The sequence below is a fragment of the Acomys russatus genome, chromosome 12 (genome assembly GCF_903995435.1).
Source record: "Acomys russatus chromosome 12, mAcoRus1.1, whole genome shotgun sequence".
In the NCBI taxonomy this organism is placed as follows: Eukaryota; Metazoa; Chordata; class Mammalia; order Rodentia; family Muridae; genus Acomys; species Acomys russatus.
In genome coordinates, this window is record NC_067148.1 from 21,115,973 (window position 1) to 21,128,103 (window position 12,131).

Sequence of the window (12,131 nt, forward strand, 5' to 3'; positions counted from 1 at the left end):
CTGACATTTCACCAACAGCTCCAGAGTTCAGTAAGAAGCAGACATTTTCTCTCCTTAAAGTCTCTTTTCAAACTAGAGAGGGGATTGTGCATTGTTGTGGATTCATTTAATCCCTAGCTTTGTTTTTTTAACCTGTTTTGACCTACAAAAAGCTGAACATATTTATAACTCAGTGAACCTAGACTCCGACGGCATTGGCGTTATCCTTGCAAGTTGAATCTTACGTCTATCTATGACCCCTCCGCACATCTCTGAGTTCTCGTGTATTTTACTTACACTTGTGGTAAATACATCTGACATCAACCTATCCTCTTGGCTAGCTTTCAAGTACATAATAGAGTGCTGTTTACTATGACTTGGTTTTTAAACATTTTTCTATGGATGTATACTGTATTATTCATCATCTGCGTATAAATTAATAATGCTCAAACCCACACAGGTACACTATAGCAACACATGCACTAGCAAAACAAAGCGTGGGCTCTCCTTAGAGAGGAATCAAGTATTTACCAGCTGTCAGAAGAGGTCCTGAATAGTCCACAGAATCCCTGAAATAATTGGTCCTCCGGCTTCACTCTTCTGCTATGGAGCATTTTCTCCATTTCTTTTAATCTCTTGTTTTCCCCATTTTCAGGAAGACTGCACATTTGTTTACCTAAGTCATTTGCTCAGGGTAGAGCTGGTTGGGGACAAAAGCACCTAGGGAACGCAGCAGCTAGGAGACCTAGGGGAGGGAACTTGATGATCCTAGATAGAGAGAAAGAGACAGCAATGGCGACATCAGGCAGCTAAGCAGCAAGAACATAAAGTTAGATTCTGGAAGGCTTGGTTTCCTCTTGCAATTAAGTAAAGAGAGAATAAAACATTGTGTGATCTCTGCACTATCTTTCAATTGAAATGACCACTCTAGTCATTGTTTGTGGCTATACTTTTCTCTTTAATCATCGCTGACATACTAAAACTGATGTTAAATATATTTAATATCAAAGATATCAAATATTATTTTGTTGATAGGATGTATAATTTCTGCTAGCAAGGTAGGACTAGGAAAATCTCCAGAAGAATGCAGAAGCAGTTGAGACAAGAAAGATCACTGCGCCAGCTTGAAACACCCTATATTTAATCCTTTGCTGTCTCCTGAAGCCACCATGTACATTCATGAATGCAGAGCATAAGGGTATAAAGCAAACAGTTCCAAATTTTATAAGAAAAAAAAAAAACACTCAGAAAGACATTTTGCTCCTTAATGGATCCTTTATGGTAAAATTTCAGGTAGTGGTATTTAAAGAGTTTCAAATCAATTTAGCAATGTATTTCCAGAATCTCACTTTAAAGGGACAGAATAATATGATACAATGAGAACTCGCACCATGCTTTTTATGTACAGGAAAGGGATATTCTGTATCTTTCTGTTTTTGTAGTTTTACTTGCATCACAGTCGTCAACACAATTACTAATTATTGCTCTTTGCCAATGTTTACAGTTGTCGCTACACGTTTGTGTGGGATGTGTATCTTTGTGTATATGTGTGAGTCTGTGTCTATGTGTGTGTATTTGTGACCGTGTAGGCAGGGTGTGTATGTGTGTATGTGTGTGTGTGTGTGTGTGTGTGTGTGTGTGTGTGTGTGTGCGCGCGCGCATGTGTCTATGTGTTTCACCACTTATGTTTGTGTTCATTTGGTATAGTACTTTGTATCCTTTTATGGATGAAATCACAAAGTTCAAAGCTTTTGGATTTAACTTCTCATTCTTAAATCTAGCACTTGGTAAAAGTTCGACTACACTAGAAATTAAAAGAATTATTTATGTAAATGACAAATGACTGTTAGAGAGGGAGAGAGAAACAGAGACAGAGAGAGAGGGAGGGAGAGAGAGAGAAAGAGAGAATATGGACGCATTGGTCTCTCAAAGTCCCACTTGGACCAAGAATGTTACAAATTTTCTCTGATTTACATATTGGTCTTCAAAAACAGAAAGCATTTGGCCTTTTCATTTGAATTTTTGGAAATATTGTTTCACATTATTGCATTATGGTGAGTGCTGACTCAGAAGTGAACACTGTTACTTTCAATCACTCAGCTGAGGTTACAAAGATAACTAATTGGTACTTGGCCCTGTGGTTGTATTTTCCATGTTGTTGTTTTCTAATTTGTTCATCTCTTTATTTAAAAAAAAACAACAAAAACCTTTGTGTATGTAAATTTTGCATTAAAGTTTAGAACAAAGACATGAGCACCATGAGGGCTACAGCTGAACTTAGGATGGTGTTTTTATTATAGGGCGTTCACAAATGAATAGGAAACTCATAAAATTAATTGACAACTGCCTATAAAAAGAAACAGTACACATTGTAGCTTGTCCATTTAGTGCAAATAATTGACCAATGAGAAAACATTGACAAATCATAGCCACCAGAGAAACAAAGAATATCTGTCTATTTCTCAAAACGTGGATTATATGTAATATGATAAAGCTTTCTGAAGAAAAGATGCTCTAAATGAAAGAGGAACCAGGGATCAGTAACCTTCAACCAAAGTTCCCCAGACCTAGACATTATGTCAAAAAAATAAAAAAAATGAAGAGTGATTCTGAAATGAGAAATGGGAAGAGAAAGAGTAAGTTCTGTTCTGTGGCGTTATATTGAACACACCAAAGTCACTGTGAACCAGACGGAATGCAGAATCTAAATTCAAGAGTTACTTCTGAAACACGTAACACCGGTCACTTGTTATTGAACTAAACTAGGCTAACTTAAAAAACAACAACAACACTTGCTCAAAGTTGACAAATTAAATTATAGAGAAGAAAACCAAACCTTCAGCATTCATTGTCCTGACCATGCCAAACAAGTTTTAGGTCACCTTTATAGACACGGTTATGTGTAGGATTCTGTTTGGTGCTTAACTATCTTCAGTGGGTTCCTATGGGCATTTCTCTTGGCTTTCTGTTTAGATTTCTCCTTGATTCTCCGCATCATCTTTGCATAGTCTCCTTTGTGTCAGTCAAACAGAACGCTTGTTCTCCTATAAAATCCATTTTTTAAAAGACCTCCTATAAAAGTGTTCTACACCTTTTCCCCTTTATAAGAACTCAGCTGGTTCCACGGAAGCACACCTGCCTCTGAATGATATTGCATGTATAAAGTATGTCTTATGCCCACCCACAAAGGTAACAGCTACCTTCTCCTCTCTTTACTGTGCCTCTTATTATTTTTTAAAATTATTTATTTGTTCTCTCATATATCACACCCTAATTGCAGTTTCCCCTCCCTTCTCTCCCTGCAATATGCACCTCCTTTTCCAGTCAGAGAAAGGCAGGCCTCCCAGGGATACCAACTAAACACTGCATAGCAGGTTGCAATAAAATTAGGCACCTTCCCTTATATCAAGGATTGACAAGGAAACCCAGTAGGAGTAAAAAAGATTTGAAAAACAGGCAAAGGAGTCAGAGACAGCTACACTCCCACTGTTAGGAGTCCCACAGGAAGACCAAGCTATACAGTTATGGCATATGTGCAGAGGCTCTAGGCCAGTCCCACGCAGACTCCCTGGTTTTCAATTCAGTCTCTGTGACTTCCTGTGAGCCCAGGTCAGTTGATTCTGTTGGTTTTCTTGTAGTGTCCTTTGCCCCTCTGAGTCCTGCAATCCTTCCTCCAATTATTTTGCTGCATTCCCAGAGTTCTGCCTAATGTTTCAGCAGTGGGTTTCTGTATCTGTTTCCATCAGTTTCTAGATAAAGCCTCATTGAATACAATTTGGCTAGGCACCAACCTATGAGCATAGCAAAATATCAGTAGGAAACATTTCACCAATTTCTTATTGCCAATCTTGTTTCTATACTGCATCTCTGGGGTACCTAACCTCTAGTTCCTGGCCCTCTAGGAAATGTCAGGGTGGGCCTTCCCATGGAATGGGTCTCAGGACCAACGGGTCTCATTGGCTGGCCACTCCCACAATTTCCGTGCCATCTTTACCCCAGCACATCCTATAAGCAGTACAAATTGCAGGTTGAACATTTTGTGCCTGGATTGATGTCCCAATCCCTCCTCTGGAAGTCTTGCCTGATTATAGAAGGTGGCCAGCTTAGGCTCTGTTTCCCCCATTACTAGGAGTATTAGTTAGGGTCACCCCCGTAGATTCCGGTGAGTTTCCATTGAACTAGGTTCCTGCCTAGCCCCTGAAATGCCCCCCAATTCCAGTTGTCCTTCCCAGAACAAACACACACACTCTCTCTCTCTTTCTGTCTCTCTCTGTCTCTCTCTCTGTCTCTCTGTCTCACTCTGTTTCTCTGTCTCTCTCTCTGTCTCTCTGTCTTTCTCTGTCTTCTCTCTTTCTCCATCCTCTCCCCATCTGACATTCCTTGTTATAATTATATACAATATCTACTTCCAGATTTATTTTTGCTGCTGAAGATTTATAAATCAAAGAGAAAAATACTGTGTGTGTGTGTGTGTGTGTGTGTGTGTGTGTGTGTGTGTGTGTGTGTGTGTGTGTGTGTTTTCTAGGTTTCTAGAATATGTACTTAGGCCACCCTGCCCCTTTTTCTTAAGTCCTGTAACTTAATCTAAACATAAAACCAGCAAGTTTGTAAATTTCATAACATTATCCTCTAGAAATTAAGTATGTGTCAGATTGTTAGAAAAAAAAGTGGTCTCAATTAAGAATTTACCATTTCAGAGCAGTTCAGATTTATTGGAAAGTAATACTGACTTTGCTTTAACTTTTATCAAGGTTACATGCTTGAATTCTAAGACTCATCAATAGTTAAGGAATTAAAATTTCTCAATACATATTTCCCTTTGGGATTGGTTACAAATTGAAGAGAGGAATATGGAAATAGAATGATATTTGCATTAGGAAAGTTCTTTTTACACAAAACAGGACTGGGGGAAAGGAAACCACAATGGGCAAATTTGAGTAAAATTACTCATTCTGTGAGGAAATGAGGTGCTTCTCATACATTAAGGACTTAACTTTGACTTCCGAATACTCTCAAAGGTGTCCTTAGGGAAACAATGGTCACATTGGGTGACATTCAATGTGGTTGCACAAGCAAATGCATTGGGTAATTGCTGGTAACTTAAGAATAAGAAAAACATAGTACTTTGGAATTCTAGGCTTTTCCACAGTGTATTGGAAGAGATTCAACAAAGCTATTATACGTTATTATGCTGGCTGGACTATGAGCTCCAGCTGAAAGTTGAGCCTTTGGCAAACTAGACAGTTTAATTAAGGGACTATTGATACGCATAGAGAAACAGTGCCTTTTAACTCTCCCAGTGGGTTATTTGGGGTGGTTCAAACTGTCTGGATTTTCTTTATTTAGTTATTCTCTAAATAACCAGATTGTTGCTGTACTTCTGATACACTGTTAAGTTAGGACAACTTGTATATTAAATTAGGAACAACTGACCTTAGTTTGCAGGAGCAGGAGCCTCTCCTGCAAAGTATTCTAAATTCAGAGGGCTGAGTTTGGTAAGAGTGGAATTGCTTACCTGGTTCCTTTTCTGGATGAAGGGCAAAGAGAAGTCCTGTCACTTGAATTCCTTCCCCTCCCTTGATACTTCTCTTCCTTGCATGTTCTTTCATGTTCTTTGAATCATGTATGAATATATTTTACTCCCTTCACTCTCAATCACATATGCTATTGAAATCTTACAGCACATTCACACCCCAGTGCTAGATCTCCGATTCATTATTTCCTTTTTTTTTCTTTCTAGAGATAAAAATTACTCTGTAGCTGGGGATATCATGAAAGTAAAGATTCTCCTGCCCCAAACGTCTTGATTACTGGAATTACAGGCATGCACTACTGTGCTTGAATCTAAGTCCTACTTTTTTGTACTCTTTTCATTTACTGTTGAAGCCATTTTCATCTGAACTGTCCATAAAAAACATTCTCCTGTCACATCCACTATTTATCATATTACTGCACTAACAGGTGATAGATATTTTTAAAATTCCCTTTTTCTGTCTCTCCGTCTCCATCTGCCCCTTGTCCCTCTGTTGTCACCTTTCTTCTTACCTCTAATAGAATCCTGACTGCTTTTCTTTAATTACTCCATTTCCACATTCCTATAGCCACTGTTCCGTTCCTATACATTTTATGAGAAAACATCTCCTCCCCCCTCTCCTCCTCCTCCTCCCCCTTCTCCTCCCCCTCCTTCTCCTCCCCCTTCTCCTCCTCCTCCTCTTTCCCCTTATCCCCCTCCTCCCCCCTCCTACCCCTTCCTCTCCTCCTCCCCCTCCTCCTCCTCCACATTCCCTTTCTCTACCTCTTCCTTCAGCTCTGGAATTGAACCTAGGGAATGTGTTCTTCCCATAATCTGTGTCACCAGCAATTTTCTAGCATTTCTCCTTAGATGAGTTCTCACTAAGTTGCTCAAACTAACTCTAAATTTACTCTGTAACTCGAGTTGGCCTTGAACTTGAAACACCCTTATCTTAGCCTCCCAAGTACTGGTCTTATTACATCTGAAAATTTATGTTTGGGAAATTTAGATTTCTTCCAGGCATTCAAGAGTTAAGGTTATACTGCTAAAAATAAAAATAATAGATCAATGGAGTGATTGGGAATAAACATTCCATTTCAAGGCTATATGCTGGAACTTGTTGGATTTTTTTTAAAATAAATTTCTCTCTCTCTCTCTCTCTCTCTCTCTCTCTCTCTCTCTCTCTCTCTCTCTCTCTCTCTCTCTCTCTCTCTCTGCCCCTCTCTCCCTCTCTCATACACATACACACATAGTATATATTACTTTTCATTAGCTTAACATATTCATAAATTTAACTATCTTATTATCACATTAGTAAATGTGCAACCAGCAATTGTGTCTTTGAATCACTTCAAATTTGAGAAAAAATGGATTTATAATATTTACATAATTTGTTTGCATATATGCATTTATGTGTGGATGTGCATGTGCATGTGGGTACGCTTAGATGCATAGATGTAGACATCCGAGATCAACCTGCATTACTACTTGAGAACCATGCACCTTGCGTATTAGACAGAGTGTCTTACGGACACTTGGAATTTGTCAACTTCGTCTACATTGTCACTGAGTTGGGTGATCACCTGCCTCTATTTCTCCAAAGCTGGAAATAACAAGAATTAAATAAGTCATCCCAATTGGGTTTTGAATATTTTGATTAAATTTAGTTGTTTGGTTGTGTGTGTGTGTGTGTGTGTGTGTGTGTGTGTGTGTGTGTGTGTGTGTATGTCTTTGTCTGTGCTATTGTACATGTGTGAATATGTAGATGTCAGAGGATGACTTGTAGGAACTGGTTCTCTCCTTCCACCATGTGGTTCCCAGGGATTGAGATCAGGTCATCAATCTTGGCAGAAAGTATCATTGATGAGCCATTTTGGTGACCCGACACCAGTCTTTTTATATAGGTTCTGGAGGTTAAAGTAATATATTTTTGTTAATGAGATGATAGATTGATAGATAGACAGACAGACAGAAAGAGATATGATAGATGATAGATAGATCGATAGATAGAGATTAATAATAGACAGAGATGATAGATAGATAGATAGATAGATAGATATAGATGAATGAATGATAATAAATATAGATGAATAATAGATAGATACCCATAGATATGTAGATACATAGATATATGACAGACAGACAGATAAATAGTGTTGAATAGTAAGTCTCTAAGGAAACTAATCAAGGTATTTCTCATACCATATTTGTTGTATGGACCAACAATATCGAGGAATGCATTAGTAACAGAAATTGACAGGCGTAGTAAATGAAAATCAGCATCTTAACAAGGTTCCTAAGACATTTACTTGCATGTTGAGGTTTGAGACACACTGAACATATGCAAAATGTGCACATTATACATGCAAAAGGTGATTTGTGTTACATGATATATTACATGTACTGTGCAATATTTCTTTTGAATGGTTTCTTATCTTTTTTTTTTTTTTTGTAAACATAGAGCATAGTGAATAGCACATAATGCAAGTAAGCTAGTAAAGAGATTTAAATTTTTGGTACATTTCTGGGGGTTTTTTAAACACAGCTAACATTTTTGAACATGGTATATAAATTTACAACTTAATAACCCACAGGGAAACATTATGCAAAGCCACTTTCTGATTATTGTAGTTATTTCATTATTTCCTGCATCTCAAAGTCTTTTTGGTTGATTTTATTTGCCTATTATGCTATGTAATGGTGCATAGATTGCTTTTCTACCCCATGTTCAGCAATCAATAGTTCATTCCTTGAAATAAACTTTTATGGTGTTGTTATACCATGTTACTACACAGACATTCACAAACCAAAGTTCACTTTATTGTTTTGAAAGTCTGGATTCAGGAAAAGTGGTGGAGAAATTGGTAAGACAGATGGGTTCTAAGTGTGCTGACATACATAGTGTTATGTATGTATTATAGAGAGATATAAATATATCTTAAGGATCTGTTATGTATTTTCCAGGTCAGTGCTGGGTACAGCAACTACAAATAGAATGTCCTTGCAACAAACAGAAATCTAACATAACATTTTCATAGAGTAGTTTCCAGGTTCCTATGAAGCTCATTTGCTTTGCGGGCCTTTATTGACTCTTTTAGTCAGTATCCAGAGTCCTTCAAAACTCTCCTGATAGACTCTAGTACCATCAGACTGTGAACCATTCTGTGTGTTGATTCTGGCGTCATGTGTTTATTGAAAAGTTACCTAGCTTCGCTGCCTCTAGTAGCTCTGGCTTCTGTTGTTTGGCTGAAACATGGAGATTATTTTTTTTCATATAAACTGAGAGAATTCTTCCAAACACAGAACTTCCTCAAGGGCACACAGGTGCTTTTCAGTTTTTCAAAAAGAAATCATTTCAGAATTGAAAAAGAAAAAGAACAAAGAACTAAGAAATCACGAACAAGTCTGGCAGAGATATTAGGCCAGAAAGCTGAAGATGAGGCTCCAATGCTATAAAGTGTTTTGGGTAACTGTCTTAAGTCAATTTATACATTTTGGAAGCTGCTAACCCACACTGCTGGTTCACTCAGGAATTTAAGTTTTATTCCTTCTCAAGTCTCTGAGGGGCATTGAAGACAAGATAGCATAGTTTTACAACCAAGCTTAGTTGGTTAGGGGGCAAGATCATTTTAGATCAAGATAAAGAAGTTAAGCTATTAGAGTTGAGATAGGATAAATATTGAATCTCATTCGGAAATTTAGACCCAGCAAGACAGGAAAAATACTTACTTCAAATGAGACATTACGAATGTAACATGTATAGAACTCATTATTCTCATGATTGTCACATGGTTCTCCCTGCTGTATGTAGTTTGTCTTATACATGTGTAATAAAATAAAATTAAAAAAAAAAAAGAAATCACAAATGAGGAATATGGCATAGGAATTTTATGCAAAATGCTGTATACGTTGCACTTCTGTCTGGTGAACAGCAAAGTAGCCAGATAAAATGATATAAAGTTCATTAAAGCCATATATGTGGCTAACTACTTCAAATAGCAAATTACACACTTGAGAGTCTCAGTGGTTTCTCAGTGTAAAATTGGTAAGAGTACTATACACAGGAAGATGTCAGGATAAATAGTTTCACCTTTCAGATCATGTTGAGCATAATAATCTTTTTGTTATGTGATATCAAATTCCTACTCGCAATAAATAAATAAAAGTCAGCTTCATTTTTCCTTTGTTTCTGTTGATGTTTCCAATATCGGCATTGTCACTAATATTGCACAGAGAATTTCAAGTAGCCCAGAGTGGATGGTGGACCAAAGAAGAGCTGGTGACCTTAGGGAGAATGAGCCTCATGAGTTCACTGTACAGTGAGTGCTGTTCAACTTCCATGTGGAATTAGGCTATGAAAACTATCCCCAAGAACTGCCAATTTGGACAAGCTTATTGTCCGCAGTGAAATATCACCAAATACATATGGTGAGTGTATTTCATTGAATTATCTATATCTTTCCTTTTTATACACGTTGGGTACAACTTTCTTTCAAAATGTCTGCCATAAGCATGAGTAAAGAAAATACTTTTTTAAAAAGTCACTGAACAGCTCTTTCAGAAAACAGATTCCTGGTCTACTTGGACTTAGAGCATCACATGCGTCTAGTTGTGTAGACCCTCGCTCACAAGAATATCCAGAAAATGTCATAAAAATGATATTTGGGGGGAAAGGGATAACGCTATATTTACATGTTACCAGCAAGGATAGAGAGGCTTATCTATTTCCAGAGAAACTTGTGACTGATAATTTCTATTTAGATATTAAAACTTTTGACAATTAAAAAGTTAGACTGCAGTGAGATATTTTAGTTTCTTTAAAAGGACATAAATGTTATGGAAATACACTTTTATTTTAATCCCAGGTGTGGTATATGGGCCTGCTTCATATTGTCCACAGCCGCTGAGTATGATTTGCCTCGTGCTATGACAGGAGTATAATTTTGTTGGTTGAATATAGTTATGTTTGGAATTCTGGAGACTCGTATAAGTGAGAGCCCTGAGAAGGGCTGGAGGGGCCAGCTGCTGCTCCCCCTGCTGCTCCCCCTGCCTCTCCCCCTGTTTCTCCCCCTGCTGCTCCCCTGCTGCTCCTGCTGCTGCTGTTTGCTGTTTGCTGGTTTGAGATAGCCTGACAATGAAGAGCAAACTCAATGAACTCAATGTCCTTAATCAGCAGAAAGTAGTCTAACAAATCAATGATCCCTTTTCCCCTCTAACCTTCTTTCTCTCCTACCAAGTATTGGAAGTGTGGAAGGGATAGAGGTGGTGTAGGGACGTAGGAAAAAGAACCCAGTAAATTATCCAAAAGTCTAGCTACATTCGATTATTAAACATCCTGATAATTTGACATCTCCTCCCTTTTGATTACTTTGGGCTGTGATGAAAATATCAGTACTGGACTATGTTTATAAATAGATTAATGATTTTAGGAAAAAATTGAATTTTTTTTCCTCAGGTCATTTCTTTATGCAAAATGATTCAGTAAGGGACTTAAGGGAGTGCAGAACATAATGCCTCCATAATGCATTTCACCCAAGACTTATAATACAACCACCCTCTACAAACGCTTAGTCAGCCATTGAACTGAGCAGGCGATTGCAGAGAACATCCATGTAGGTCAGTTCCACTTACATGTTAACATGTGCCCAGCTCATTGTTCTTCATACATTAGAGTCTGCTAAATGAGTTAACAGAGATGTTAAGTACAGAGGGACCTCAGTGTTGTCTCCTACAGAGAGGATAAAAACTAGTTGATAGAAGGGATACGTTTCGTCTATCATTTAATAAGTATATGTTTAGAAATCTGGTATTTTTCTTAACCTACAATTACAGTAATATCTAATTATTAAGATCAATCAACATCATGATTTAAAATTTATCTAAGCTCATATGCTTCCCACATATTCACATTCATGCATACACACATGTGTGTATGCACGCACACACATATAAATCCATAACACACACGTGTGTATGCACACTCACGTATACAGACATTTTGCACATGTGGGTGTATATGCCAACATGTATATATCACATACCCTCACACATATACACTCTAACACAAACACAGAGCTGGTCAGGAATTCCTGTTTGGCTTTAAATTGACAGTGGCATCACTTGAGGATGCCTACTTTATAATACATTCGGTAATATAGATGTGGTTTCTGGTCTATATTTTAAAATAACTTGTCTAGTATCTGTTTACTTTCCACAAACAATAGAGGCATACTTAAAAATTCATCTAGACAGTGGTTTTCAACCTGTGAGTTACAGCTCGTTGGTGGAAGGGGGTGAATGACCCCTTCACTTGAGTCGCCCAAGACTATTGGAAAACACAGATTTTACATTAAAATTCATAACACTAGCAGAATTATAATTATAAGGTAGCAACAAAATAAATTCATGGAGGGGGTGAGGTCACCATAATCTGATGAAATGTATTAAAGTGTCATGGCATTAGGAAGGCTGAGAACTACTGGTTTAGAATAAAAGTCAACTATCAGTAAAATGTTGCTATAAATGTGTGAAATTTTCCAAAGGTAAAGACCCAAGTTAGTCACCTTTGCCATGATATCTGGCTTTGTCCTATTAAAAATACCTCATGAAAGATTGATGTAGGATTTCACACATATGTGTG

General features: G+C 37.6%; 1 protein-coding gene across 2 annotated transcripts in view; it reads right to left on the reverse strand.

The window, feature by feature from the left end:
* Window positions 1-12,131, reverse strand: part of Nyap2 (neuronal tyrosine-phosphorylated phosphoinositide-3-kinase adaptor 2) — a 244,393-nt gene that overhangs the window by 157,786 nt on the left and 74,476 nt on the right. The gene's annotated exons all lie outside the window — the stretch shown is intronic.